This window comes from Arachis hypogaea, chromosome 19 (assembly GCF_003086295.3).
Source record: "Arachis hypogaea cultivar Tifrunner chromosome 19, arahy.Tifrunner.gnm2.J5K5, whole genome shotgun sequence".
Taxonomy (NCBI): Eukaryota; Viridiplantae; Streptophyta; class Magnoliopsida; order Fabales; family Fabaceae; genus Arachis; species Arachis hypogaea.
In genome coordinates, this window is record NC_092054.1 from 42,270,082 (window position 1) to 42,285,408 (window position 15,327).

The 15,327-nt window shown below is 40.6% G+C and overlaps 1 non-coding gene across 1 annotated transcript; it reads right to left on the reverse strand.

Annotated features, from left to right (window-relative positions):
* Positions 1-1,658: 1,658 nt before the first annotated feature.
* LOC112781893 (small nucleolar RNA R71) lies at positions 1,659-1,766 on the reverse strand. The gene has a single exon (XR_003192642.1). It is a non-coding gene; the product is annotated as a small nucleolar RNA R71 (small nucleolar RNA).
* Between the last annotated feature and the right edge of the window lie 13,561 nt (positions 1,767-15,327).

Consider the following 15,327-nt stretch of genomic DNA (forward strand, 5'->3'; position numbering starts at 1 on the left):
CATGATCTTCAAAGTGTTCTTGGTGTTCATCTTGACATTCATAGCATTCTTGCATGCATTCATTGTTTTGATCCATAACTTTCATGCATTGCATCAATTTCATGTTTTTCTCACTCATCATTAAAAATTCAAAAATCAAAAAAATATCTTCCCCTTTTTCACTCATAAATTTCGAAAATTTGGATTGACTTTTTCAAAAAATTTTAAAATTTAGTTGTTTTTATGAGTCAAATCAAATTTTCAATTTAAAAATCTTATCTTTTTCAAAATCTTTTTCAAAAATCATATCTTTTTCATTTTTCTTAGTCATTTTCGAAAATTTTTAAAAAAATATATATTTTTCAAAAATCTTTTTCTTAATTTTGTCTCATAATTTTCGAAAATATCTTCAACAATTAATGTTTTGATTCAAAAATTTCATGTTTGTTACTTACTTGTTAAGAAAGATTCAAACTTTAAGTTCTAGAATCATATCTTGTGATTTCTTGTGAATCAAATCATTAATTGTGATTTTAAAAATCAAATCTTTTTCAAAACTAATTTCAATCATATCTTTTCAAAAAAATATCTTTTTATCTTATCTTTTTCAAAATCATATCTTTTTAATCATATCTTTTTAAAACATATCTTTTTCAAAAATTTGATTTTAAAATATCTTTCTAACTTCTTATCTTCTTATCTTTTCAAAATTGATTTTCAAATTTGTTTCAACTAACTAACTAACTTTTTGTTTGTTTCTTATCTTTTTCAAAACTACCTAACTAACTCTCTCCCTCTAATTTTCGAAAATCTTTTCCCTCTTTTTCAAAAATTCTTTTTAATTAACTAATTGTTTCAAATTTTAATTTTAATATTTCTTCTTTTAATTTTTGAAAATCACTAACCATTTTTCAAAAATAATTTTCAAAAATCCTTCTCTCTCATCTCCTTCTATTTATTTATTCATCTACTAACACTTCTCTCCCATCCAAAAATTCGAACACTACCTCCCTCTCTGTGTTCGAGTTTTTCTTCTTCCCTTCTTTATATTACATTCTTTTCTTATTCTACTCACACAAGGGAACCTCTATACCTGGGCAAAAAGGATCCCTATTATTATTATGTTTTTGTTCCCTCTTTTTCATATGAGCAGGAGCAAGGACAAGAACATTCTTGTTGAAGCAGACCCTGAACCTGAAAGGACTCTGAAGAGGAAACTAAGAGAAGTTAAAATACAATAATCCAGAGATAACCTTACAGAAATTTTCGAACAGGAAGAGGAGATGGCAGCCGAAAATAATAATAATGCAAGGAGGATGCTTGGTGACTTTACTGCACCTAATTCCAATTTACATGGAAGAAGCATCTCAATTCCTACCATTGGAGCAAAAAACTTTGAGCTTAAACCTCAATTAGTTTCTCTGATGCAACAAAACTGCAAGTTTTATGGACTTCCATCTGAAGATCATTTTCAGTTCTTAACTGAATTCTTGCAGATATGTGATACTGTTAAGACTAATGGAGTAGATCCTGAAGTCTACAGGCTCATGCTTTTCCCTTTTGCTGTGAGAGACAGAGCTAAAATGTGGTTGAACTCTCAACCTAAGGATAGCCTGAACTCTTGGGATAAGCTGGTCAAGGCTTTCTTAGCCAAGTTCTTTCCTCCTTAAAAGCTGAGTAAGCTTAGAGTGGATGTTCAAACCTTCAGACAGAAAGAAGGTGAATCCCTCTATGAAGCTTGGGAGAGATACAAGGAACTGACCAAAAAGTGTCCTTCTGACATGCTTTCAGAATGGACCATCCTGGATATATTCTATGATGGTCTATCTGAATTAGCTAAGATGTCATTGGATACTTCTGCAGGTGGATCCATTCACCTAAAGAAAACGCCTGCAGAAGCTCAAGAACTCATTGACATGGTTGCTAATAACCAGTTCATGTACACTTCTGAGAGGAATCCTGTGAGTAATGGGACGCCTCAGAAGAAGGGAGTTCTTGAAATTGATACTCTTAATGCCATATTGGCTCAGAATAAAATATTGACTCAGCAAGTCAATATGATTTCTCAGAGTCTGAATGGAATGCAAGCTGCATCCAACAGTACTCAAGAGACATCTTCTGAAGAAGAAGCTTATGATCCTGAGAACCCTGCAATAGCAGAGGTGAATTACATGGGTGAACCATATGGAAACACCTATAACCCCCCATGGAGAAATCACCCAAATCTCTCATGGAAGGATCAACAAAAGCCTCAACAAGGCTTTAATAATGGTGGAAGAAACAGGTTTAGCAATAGCAAGCCTTTTCCATCATCCACTCAGCAACAGACAGAGAATTCTGAACAAAATACCTCTAATTTAGCAAACTTAGTCTCTGATATGTCCAAGGCCACTGTAAGTTTCATGAATGAAACAAGGTCCTCAATTAGAAATTTAGAGGCACAAGTGGGCCAGCTGAGTAAGAAGATTACTAAAACTCCTCCTAGTGCTCTCCCAAGCAATACAGAAGAAAATCCAAAAGGAGAGTGCAAAGCCATTGATATAACCATCATGGCCAAATCCAAAGAGGAAGGGGAGGACGTGAATCCCAAGGAGGAAGACCTCCTGGGATGTCCAATGATCAATAAGGAGTTTCCCTTTGAGGAACCAAAGGAATCTGAGGCTCATCTAAAGACCATAGAGATTTCATTAAACCTCCTTACGCCCTTCATGAGCTCTAATGAGTATTCCTCTTTAGAAGAGAATGAGGATGTTACTGAAGAGCAAGTTGCCAAGTTCCTTGGTGCAATCATGAAGCTGAATGCCAATTTATTTGGTAATAAGACTTGGGGAGATGAACCTCCCCTGTTCACCAATGAACTAAATGCATTGGATCAACTGAGATTGCCTCAGAAGAAACAGGATCCTGGAAAGTTCCTAATACCTTGTACCATAGGCACCATGACCTTTGAGAAGGCTCTATGTGACCTTGGGTCAGGAATAAACCTCATGCCACTCTCTGTAATGGAGAAACTGGGAATCTTTGAGGTGCAAGCTGCTAGAATCTCATTAGAGATGGCAGACAATTCCAGAAAACAAGCTTATGGACAAGTAGAGGACATGTTAGTAAAGGTTAAAGGCCTTTACATCCCTGCTGATTTCATAATCCTAGATACTGGGAAAGATGAGGATGAATCCATCATCCTTGGAAGACCCTTCCTAGCCATAGCAAGAGCTGTGATTGATGTTAACAGAGGTGAACTAGTCCTTCAATTGAGTGGGGACTCCCTTGTGTCTACAACTCAAGGTTATCCTTCTCTAAACATGGAAAAGAGGCACAGTAAGCTTCTCTCAAAACAAAGTCAACCAGAGCCCCCACAGTCAAACTCTAAGTTTGGTGTTGGGAGGCCACAACCAAACTCTAAGTTTGGTGTTGAACTCCCATATCCAAACTCTAAGTTTGGTGTTGGGGAGTCTCAACAATGCTCTAAACATCTGTGAGGCTCCATGAGAGCCCACTGTCAAGCTATTGACATTAAAGAAGCGCTTGTTGGGAGGCAACCCAATTTTTATTTAATTATATTTTTTTATTAGTTATATGTCTTCATAGGTTCATGATCATGTGGAGTCACAAAAACAACTAAAAAAATTGAAGAAAAATCAAAAACAGCATTAAAAACAGCACACTCTGGAGGAGTTCACTGGCGTTCAAACGCCAGTAAGGAGCATCTGGCTGGCGTTCAACGCCAGAACCGAGCATGGAGCTGGCGCTGAACGCCAGAAACAAGCATGAAGCTGGCGTTTAACGCCAGAAATATGCTGCATCTGGGCGTTGAACGCCCAGAACAAGCATCAGTTCGGTGTTTAAACGCCAGAATTGCATGGAAAGGCATTTTACATGCCTAATTAGTGCAGGGATGTAAATCCTTGACACCTCAAGATCTGTGAACTTCACAGGATCATCTCAGGATCTGTGGATCCCACAAGATCCCCACCTTCCCTCTTCATAATCCTAGTTTCTTCCACATCTTCTTCTTCATCTATTCTTTCTTCTCCTGCTCGAGGGCGAGCAATATTCTAAGTTTGGTGTGGTAAAAGCATTGCTTATTTTGCTTTTCCATAACCATTGATGGCACCCAAGGCCAGAGAAACCTCAAAAAAAAAAAAAAAGAGAGAGAGAAGAGAAAAGGGAAGACAAAAGCTTCCACCTCCAAGTCATGGGAGATGGAGAGATTCATGTAAAGGATCTATAGCTCAGTGGTAGAACATTTGACTGCAAATCAAGAGATCCCTGAGATACCTCAGGGGATACATTTTCCCCCACACAATTATTGGGAGCAACTAAGGATAGGAGCACCAAAATCACTAGGGATCAAGCAACAGAGACAAGGAAGAGACATAGAAGATCTCAAGGACATCATTGGTTCCTCAAGGAGAAAACGCCACCATCACTAAGGTGGACTCATTCCTTGTTCTTAAACTTTCTGTTTTTTGTTTTCTTTATGTTAAGTGCTTATCCATGTTTGTGTCTTATTACATGATCATTAGTATTTAGTAACTTTGTCTTAAAGTTATGAATGTCCTATGAATCCATCACCTCTCTTAAATGAAAACTATTTTAATTCAAAAGAACAAGAAGTACATGAGTTTCGAATTTATCCTTGAACTTAGTTTAATTATATTGATGTGGTGACAATGCTTCTTGTTTTCTGAATGAATGCCTGAACAGTGCATATGTCTTTTGAAGTTGTTGTTTAAGAATGTTAAATATGTTGGCTCTTGAAAGAATGATGACAAGGAGACATGTTATTTGATAATCTGAAAAATCATAAAAATAATTCTTGAAGCAAGAAAAAGCAGCAAAGAACAAAGCTTGTAGAAAAAAAAAAAGAGAGCAAAAGCAAGCAGAAAAAGCCAAAAGCTCTTAAAACCAAAAGGCAAGGGTAAATAAAAAGGATCCCAAGGTTTTGAGCATCAGTGGATAGGAGGGCCTAAAGGAATAAAATCCTGGCCTAAGCGGCTAAACCAAGCTGTCCCTAACCATGTGCTTGTGGCGTGAAGGTGTCAAGTGAAAAATTGAGAATGAGCGGTTAAAGTCAAGGTCCAAATCAAAAGAAGAGTGTGCTTAAGAACCCTGGACACCTCTAATTGGAGACTTTAGCAAAGCTGAGTCACAATCTGAAAAGGTTCACCCAGTTATGTGTTTGTGGCATTTATGTATCCGGTGGTAATACTGGAAAACAAAGTGCTTAGGGCCACGGCCAAGACTCATAAAGTAGCTGTGTTCAAGAATCAACATACTGAACTAGGAGAATCAATAACACTATCTGAACTCAAAGTTCCTATAGATGCCAATCATTCTGAACTTCAATGGATAAAGTGAGATGCCAAAACTATTCAAGAGGCAAAAAGCTACAAGTCCCGCTCATCTGATTGGAGCTATGTTTCATTGATATTTTGCAATTTAGAGTATATTCTCTTCTTTTTATCCTATTTGATTTTTAGTTGCTTGGGGACAAGCAATAATTTAAGTTTGGTGTTGTGATGAGTGGATAATTTATACGCTTTTTGGCATTATTTTTAGTATGTTTTTAGTAGGATCTAGTTACTTTTAGGGATGTTTTTATTAGTTTTTATGTTAAATTCACATTTTTGGACTTTACTATGAGTTTGTGTGTTTTTCTGTGATTTCAGATATTTTCTGGCGGAAATTGAGGGACTTGAGCAAAAATCAGATTCAGAGGTTGAAGAAGGACTGCTGATGTTGTTGGATTCTGACCTCCCTGCACTCAAAGTGAATTTTCTGGCGCTACAGAACTCAAAATGGCGCTCTTCCAATTGAGTTAAAAAGTAGACATCCAGGGCTTTCCAGCAATATATAATAGTCCATACTTTGGCCGAGTTTAGAGGATGCAAAAGGGCGTTGAACGCCAGTTCTACGCTGCAGTCTGGAGTTAAACGCCAGAAACACGTCACGAACCAGAGTTGAACGCCAGAAACACGTCACAACATGATGTTCAACTCCAGAAAGAGCCTCTGCACGTGTAAACTTCAAGCTCAGCCCAAGCACACACCAAGTGGGCCCCGGAAGTGGATTTATGCATCAATTACTTACTTCTGTAAACCCTAGTAGCTAGTTTAGTATAAATAGGACTTTTTACTATTGTATTTATATCTTCTGATCATTTTTAGATCTCTAGACCTCCATGGGAGGCTGGCCACTCGGCCATGCTTACCCTATATTCACTTATGTATTTTTCAAACGGTAGAGTTTCTGCACTCCATAGATTAAAGTGTGGAGCTCTGCTGTTCCTCATGATTTAATGCAAAGTACTACTATTTTCTATTCAATTCAACTTATTCCAGTTCTAAGATATCCATTCGCACCCAAAAACATGATGAATGTGATGATTATGTGACGCTCATCATCATTTTCACTTATGAACGCGTGCCTGACAAACACTTCCGTTCTACATGCAACTAAGCTAGAATGAGTATCTCTTAGATATCTAATACAGAGGACCGAGTCCGAGATATTAGAATCTTCGTGGTATAAGTTAGAACCCATGGATGGCCATTCCTGAGATCCGGAAAGTCTAAACCTTGTCTGTGGTTTTCCGAGTAGAATCTGGGAAGGGATGGCTGTGACGATCTTCAAACTCGCGAGTGCTGGGTGTAGTGACAGACGCAAAAGGAGGGTGAATCCTATTCCAGTATGATCGAGAACCTCAGATGATTAGCCGTGCCGTGACAGAGCATTTGGACCTTTTTCACAAGAGGATGGGATGTAGCCATTGACAACGGTGATGCCCTTACAGAAAGCTTGCCATGGAAAGGAGTAAGACTGATTGGATGAAGATAGCTGGAAAGCAGAGACTCAGAGGAACGAAAGCATCTCTATACGCTTATCTGAAATTCTCACCAATGATTTACATAAGTATTTCTATCTTTATTTTCTATTTATTTATTATTATTATTATTTGAAAACTCCATAACCATTTGATATCCGCCTGACTGAGATTTACAAGGTGACCATAGGTTGCTTCATACCAACAATCTCCGTGGGATCGACCCTTACTCACGTAAGGTTTTATTACTTGGACGACCCAGTGCACTTGCTGGTTTGTTGTGCGAAGTTGTGAAGTTATGTTCAGACCATGGTATTGTGCACCAGTTATTGACGCCATTGCCAGGGAGAGAACGAACAACAAATTTTACAACCTCAGAGTAACAATTTCGCATACCATGGATCAAGCTAAAATAGAGGTAATTGAAAAATTACCACCACCTGCCAATGTTAAGGCAATCAGAATCTTTCTGGGGCATGCAGGATTCTATAGGAGGTTTATAAAGAATTTTTCAAAAATTGCAAAACCTCTAAGCAACCTACTAGCTGCTGACACGCCATTTGTGTTTGACACAGAGTGCCTGCAGGCGTTTGAAACTCTGAAAGCTAAGCTGGTCACAGCACCAGTTATCTCTGCACCAGACTGGACATTACCATTCAAATTAATGTGTGATGCCAGTGATCACGCCATTGGTGCAGTACTGGGGCAGAGGCATGACAAGCTTCTGCATGTCATTTATTATGCTAGCCGTGTTTTAAATGATGCCCAGAAAAATTACACAACCACAGAAAAGGAATTACTTGCAGTGGTCTATGCCATTGACAAGTTTAGATCATACCTAGTAGGATCAAAAGTGATTGTGTACACTAAGCATGCTGCTCTTAAATATCTAATCACAAAGCAGGATTGAAAACCCAGGCTCATAAGATGGGTGTTGCTTCTGCAAGAGTTTGATATAGAAATAAGAGACAGAAAAGAGAGAAAAAACCAAGTGGCTGACCATCTGTCCCGGATAGAGCCAGTAGAAGGGGCATCCTTTCCCTCTATTGAGATCTCTGAAATCTTTCCGGATGAGCATTTGTTTGCCATTCAGGAAACACCATGGTTTGCAGACATTGCAAACTATAAAGCTGCAAGGTTCATACCCAAGGAGTACAGCAGGCAACAAAAGAAAAAATTAATTACTGATGCAAAGTACTACTTGTGGGATGAACCCTATCTCTTTAAGAGATGTGCAGACGGAATAATCCGTAGGTGTATGCCTAGAGAAGAAGCACAGAGGATCTTATGGCATTGCCATGGATCACAATATGGAGGCCATTTCGGAGGTGAGCGAACAGCCACCAAGGTCCTCTAATGTAGCTTCTACTGGCCTACCCTCTATAGAGATTCCCGAGAGTTTGTACGTAACTGTGAAAGTTGATAGAGAGCTGGTAATCTGCCTCATGGTTACGCCATGCCTCAACAAGGGATCTTGGAGATTGAGTTATTTGATGTATGGGGAATTGACTTCATGGGGCCTTTCCCACCATTATACTCAAACACTTATATTCTGGTGGCAGTCGATTATGTATCAAAATGGATAGAGGCCATTGCCACACCCACTAATGATACTAAAATAGTGCTGAAGTTCCTCCAGAAACATATCTTCAGCAGGTTTGGTGTCCCTAGAGTACTAATCAGTGATGGGGGCACTCACTTCTGCAACAAACAGCTTTACTCTGTCATGGTCCGGTATGGGATTAGCCACAAGGTGGCCACTCCATATCATCCACAGACAAATGGGCAAGCTGAAGTCTCTAATAGAGAACTAAAAAGAATCCTGGAACGGACTGTCAGTACCCGTAGAAAGGATTGGGCAAGAGGGCTGGATGATGCTCTGTGGGCTTACAGAACAGCATTCAAGACTCCTATAGGAACCTCTCCATACCAGCTTGTGTATGGTAAGGCCTGTTATCTGCCCGTGGAACTGGAACATAAGGCCTACTGGGCAACCAGATTCCTGAACTTTGATGCTAAACTAGCTGGAGAAAAAAGATTACTCCAGCTGAATGAGCTAGAGGAATTCAGATTCACTGCTTTCGAAAATGCCAAGCTTTATAAAGAGAAATAAAAAAGGTGGCATGACAGAAAGCTGTCATCTAGAATCTTTGAACCAGGACAAAAAGTTCTGCTATTTAACTCTAGGCTCAGGCTATTTCCCGGGAAACTAAAATCCCGGTGGAGGGGACCATATATGATTACAAGTGTATCGCCATATGGTTATGTGGAGCTTCAAGACATTGATTCTGATAAGAAGTTCATTGTTAATGGACAGAGAATCAAGCACTATCATGAAGGCAATGTTGAGCAAGAGTGCTCAAGGCTGAAGCTAGATTAAAAGGTCAACAAGGTCCAGCTAAAGACAATAAAGAAGCGCTTGCTGGGAGGCAACCCAGCCATTGGCAAAACTTTTTCTGTTGCTTTGCCCTATTCTTGATTTTATTTGTTTATATAAAGTTCACTATTAATAAGGCAAAGAGTCAATTGCATAGGTTCACAGGGTTACAGAAGGATTCAGCACTCAAAACAGAGAAAAAGAGCTCACTGGCAAGAAAACGCCAGTAATGATAGCCATCTGGGTGTTAAACGCCAGAAAGAAGCAGCTTCTGGGCGTTTAACGCCAGATTGACAGCATCCTGGGCGTTCAGAAAAAATGCTCAGTGACAAAGGAGTTCCTGGCGTTCAACGCCAGAAAGAAGAAATAGCCAGGAGAAGCAGCATTTGGGCGTTAAACACCCAAAACATGCAGCATTTGGGCGTTTAACGCCAGGATGGTGGGGAGGAGGTAAATTCGTTTTTATTTCACATTTTTTATTTTAATTTTAATTTTCATGTTTCAATTCATGATTTCTTGCATAAACATGTTACAAACCCTAATTTCTAAAAACCCTAATTTCTAAAAACCCTACTTTAAAAATATCAAATGTATCTTAATCCATAAACACAAATTCTTTTTCAATCCAATCCAACTCTTTTTCAAATTTTCCAAAACAAATCTATCTCTTTTCCTTCTAAAATCTTTTCAACTCATCAATATCTTTTTTAAATCTCCACATTATCTTTTTCAAAATCCAAATTTATCTTTTTCAAATATCTTTCATATCTTTTCAATTTTAAATCACATCTTTTCATATCATACTTGTTCATACCCTGGGTCGAGCTACCCGACCTCGGATGACTGGCGACAAAGCGACGGACCTCTTCAGGTCAGGCTACCCGACCTCTTCTCAAGGAGGTCGGCCAAATCAACAGGAGAGCCCAATAAAGGGCCCAAATAGAGGAACACGACCCAAATTCAAAGGCCATCCAAGCCTATAGAGATAAGGGCTGTTCCCTTGAAGATAAGCTGACCTCAACTCAAAGATAAAGATAAGATAAGATAACTAACTTATCTTATCTAGAAAGGTCACTCTACAACCACTATAAATACACTGGAGCACCCAGGTATAACTCATACTCTGATTCTACATAAAAACTTGCTTAATACCCGTGCTAACTTAAGCATCGGAGTCTCTTGCAGGTACCCCCCACCCTCCGGTGGCCAAGGACACCAGAAAGACATGTCCATATGATACATGGCGGATTCACAGCAGGTGGGATCTCCAAATCCTCTCGCAAAAGATATCTCAAAGAAGTATATCATGTCGAAGGAAAGGAGGAAGCACTCAACATCCCAGCAATAACATTTACTAAAGAGGACGCATCCGGCGTCATCGCAGGACACGACGATCCCATGGTCATCACCATCATATTAGCAAACGCCAACCTACACCGCACCTTAATAGACCAAGGGAGTTCTGCTGACATTTTATTCAAAATAGCCTTTGATAAACTCGGTTTGGAGGAAAAAGAACTTCAAGCATATCCAAACAGTCTGTTTGGACTAGGAGACACCCCGGCTCGACCACTAGGATACATACCACTACACACAACCTTCGGAAGAGGGAACCAATCCAGGACCCTCAAAATAGATTACATCATGGTCGACGTAAGTTCAGCTTACAATGCTCTCATAGGTCGGACAACACTCAACGAACTCGGCGCGATAGTTTCGACCCCACACTTATGTATGAAATTCCCAACACCAAAGGGGATAGCCACGATAAAAACAGATCAAAAAATGGCACGCCGCTGTTACAACGAAAGCCTAAACCTCAGAGGCAAAGGAGAAGAGTTCCACACAATCGAGCTGGGCGGAGTTCTACGACGAGAAGAACTTCGTCCCTAGCCAGAGGGCGAGATAGAAAAGATTTAGATCGGGGACACCTCGGAAAAAATAACCAATATCGGCACAATCCTAAAAGGAGACTCAAAGGAATTACTAATACAGTTCCTGCGAGATAATGTCGATCTCTTTGCATTGAAAGCCGCAGATATGCCAGGCATAGATCCTAAGCTGATGTGTCATAAGTTGGCGGTCTATCCAGGATCTCGACCGGTACAGCAGAGACGAAGAAAACTTGGGCCAGAACGATCCCAGGCTGTGGAAGAACAAGTACAGGCACTACTGGAAGCAAGATTCATAAGAGAAGTCAAATACCCACTATGGCTAGCCAACGTTGTCTTGGTGAAAAAATCAAATGGAAAGTGGCGAATGTGCACCAATTACATCGATCTCAACAAGGCTTGTCCAAAGGACCCTTACCCACTCCCAAATATCGACGCTCTGGTAGACGCTTCTTCCGGATATAAATATCTCTCGTTTATAGATGCATACTCGGGGTACAACCAGATCCCCATGTATCCGCCAGACCAAGAAAAGACCTCGTTCCTAACACCGAAAGCAAACTACTGCAACATTGTGATGCCTTTCGGTCTCAAGAATGCGGGAGCTACTTATCAGAGGCTAATGAATAAAGTCTTCTCAGATCACATCAGAAAGATCATGGAAGTCTACGTCGACGACATGTTAATAAAAACACAAAGTGAAGAGACATTATTGTCCGACCTGGCCCAAGTATTCGACACCATAAGGAAGCATGATATGCGACTCAACCCAGCAAAATGCACCTTCGCGGTAGAAGCAAGCAAATTCTTAGGTTTCATGCTCACACAAAGAGGAATTGAAGCAAATCCGGACAAATGTCAGGCCATACTCAACATGAAGAGCCCAACCTGTGTCAAAGAAGTGCAGCAACTCAACGGGAAATTGGCAGCCCTATCTCGATTCTTAGCAGGAGCCGCGATAAGATCTCTCCCCCTCTACGCTACTTTAAGAAAGGGAAAGCAGTTCGAGTGGACAACAGAATGTGAGCAAGCCTTCCAAGACTTTAAGAAGTTCTTAGGACAGCCACCTATCCTCTACCGACCATAAAAAGGAGAACCACTCATATTATATCTCGCGGTAGGAAGCCGGGCAGTAGCGTCAGTACTAGTCAGAGAAGACGAAGATGGACAACAACCCGTCTACTTCATTAGTAAAGCACTACAGGGATCCGAGCTGAACTACCAGAAAATAGAAAATTTTGCATACACTCTCATTCTAACATCTAGACGACTCCGCCCTTACTTCCAGGCCCACACTATCAAAGTTCGCACCAACCAGCTCTTGAAAGGAATATTGCAGAAAACAGATTTAGCAGGAAGAATTCTACAATGGGTAGTCGAGTTGTCAGAGTTCGACCTCCAATATGAAGCTTGGACAACCATTAAGTCACAATATCTGGCCGATTTTATCGCAGAATTCACAGATGCCCTGAAAACCCTCACAGAGTGGAATCTCTATGTGGACGGTTCTTCAAATAAAACTGGAAGCAGCACAGGAGTGATAATAGAAAGCAACCAGGGAACCCAAGTTGAGCTCTTCCTCAAGTTCGGGTTCCCGGCTTCGAATAACCAAGCAGAATACGAAGCACTACTAGCTGGTTTGAAGCTGGCTAAAGAGGTTGGAGCTCGAAAACTCAACATCTACAGCGATTCACAAGTTGTCACATCACAAATAACAGGGAGCTACCAAGCCAAAGACCCCACTATGAAAAGGTATTTAGATAAGACCAAGCAACAGCTCAGACAAATCGGGGAATATAAGATATACCACATAACCCGAGAACAAAATGCCCGAGCTGACGCACTCTCGAAACTAGCCAGCACTAAACCAGGGGGCAACAATAGAAGCCTCATCCAGGAAATATTACAGAACCCGTCAATCTCGGAAGAGGAAAAAGTACTAGACATAACAAACCAGGACCAAGGATGGATGACTCCCATAATTAACTACCTCAGAGCAGGAACACTCCCCACAGAAGAAAAAGAGGCAAAAAGGATAAAAAGGGAGGCACAGTACTACACCATTATAAACAACATCCTGTACAAAAGAGGGATCTCAGTACCATTACTGAAATACGTACCGACCTCCCACACAAAGGAAGTGTTAGAAGAACTACACGGCGGCATTTGTGGCAATCACCTCGGAGCACGAGCTCTAGCCAAAAAAGTGCTCCGGGCGGGGGTTCTATTGGCCAACTCTACAGAAAGAAGCTACTGAATTTGTAAAGACATGCCCACCATGTCAGAAACATGCCAACTTTCACATCGCCCCACCAGAAGAGCTCATCAGTGTAACTTCCCCTTGGCCGTTTGCAAGGTGGGGGCTCGACCTTCTTGGCCCCTTCCCCCAAGGGTCAGGACAAGTTAAATTTCTCATAGTAGGGGTAGACTATTTCAAAAAATGGATTGAGGCAGAGCCCCTAGCCAACGCCACCGCTCAAAGAAGCCGGAAATTCCTATATAGAAACATTGTCACAAGGTTTGGGGTTCCACACTCCATCACCACGGACAATGGCACCCAATTCACAGACGCAGGCTTCAGGAGACTAGTAGCCGACTTAAATATAAAGCACCAATTCACCTCCGTCAAACACCCTCAAGCCAATGGACAGGCCGAAGCCGCCAACAAAGTCATATTGGCTGGGTTGAAACAGAGACTACAAGATGCAAAGGGAGCTTGGGCCGAAGAACTTCCACAAGTCCTATGGGCATATCGAACAACGCCACACTCCACCACGAATGAATCACCATTTCGACTAGCATATGGAGTGGAGGCAATGATCCCAATAGAGATCGAGGAAGGGTCAGCCAGAGCGGTCCACTACAATGAAGAAGCCAACTCCCAAATTCAGAGGGAAGAACTCGACCTACTACCTGAAATCCAAGAAAGAGCTCGGACCAGAGAAGAAGCACTAAAACGATGGATGGCTTCCAAATATAATCAAAAGGTAGTGCCGAGAAGTTTCGTAGAGAATGATCTCATCTTAATCCGAAACGATATCGGAACAACTTGACCATGAGAAGGAAAGTTGGCAGCAAACTGGAAAGAACCTTACCGAGTTGTAGAAGTACTCGGGAAGGGCTATTACAGACTGTCCGAACTCAACGGATGAGAGCTTCCCAGGTCATGGAACGCTTGCAACCTAAGAAGGTACTACAGTTAGGAAGGTAACAGATCTCATTATTGGATGCACTCTTTTTCCTGAAAAGGTTTTTTAATGAGGCACCAAGTTGAGACCCAGGCACTATCCGACTTGAAGGGATGAAAAAATTCCCACATGTATATATTTGCATTTTTACTTTGAATAAAGTTCATTTAGATATTTCTACAAGAATTCAAGACGCATTAATTTGAAGAATTCATCGTCCGATTATAAAGCGACAAGTCGGCAGAAAGTGAAAATCAATTTCACTGCACGACCACGATAAAGACAAACCGTCCGATAAAGGTGAAAGCGCGATTCACCCAAAGGACGATCTAAAGATGCCAACCACTTTCTACAAATCGACAAAAATGAACACAGAATAATGTAAGAAGTTATCGAAAGCAATCCAAAAAAGAACCTGACGAGATCTTACGGATAGCTAAAATAATAACTTAAAGACTGGCCGATGTCCAGAAGTCGGACCAAGTCAACCCAAGTTATAAGTAAACCCTGGAAAGAGGTCTGGCCAACCCTATTAAAGAGGATTACTTTAACTTAGAAGGGCTCGACCTAACAAAGTCAGCCCAAAATAAAAAGGGTTATAAAAGTAATCCCTGAAAGAGACCTGACAAAGGTCCAAGAAAGAGGATTACAAAAATAACCTAGAGAGAGATCGACCTAACGAAGTCGGTCTCCTACAACGAAAAGTTATAAAAGTAATCCTTGAAAGAGACCTAACAAAGGTCCAAGAAAGAGGATTACGAAGTAACTTAGAAGAGATCAGCACAAAGAAGTCGGTCTCCCACAACGAAAAGTTATAAAAGTAATCCCTGAAAGAGACCTGACAAAGGTCCAAGAAAGAGGATTACAAAGTAACTTAGAAGAGATCGACACAAAGAAGTCAGTCTCCTACAACGAAAAGTTATAAAAGTAATCCCTGAAAGAGACCTGACAAAGGTCCAAGAAAGAGGATTACAAAGTAACTTAGAAGAGATTGACACAAAGAAGTCGGTCTCCTACAACGAAAAGTTATAAAAGTAATCCCTGAAAGAGACCTGACCAAGGTCC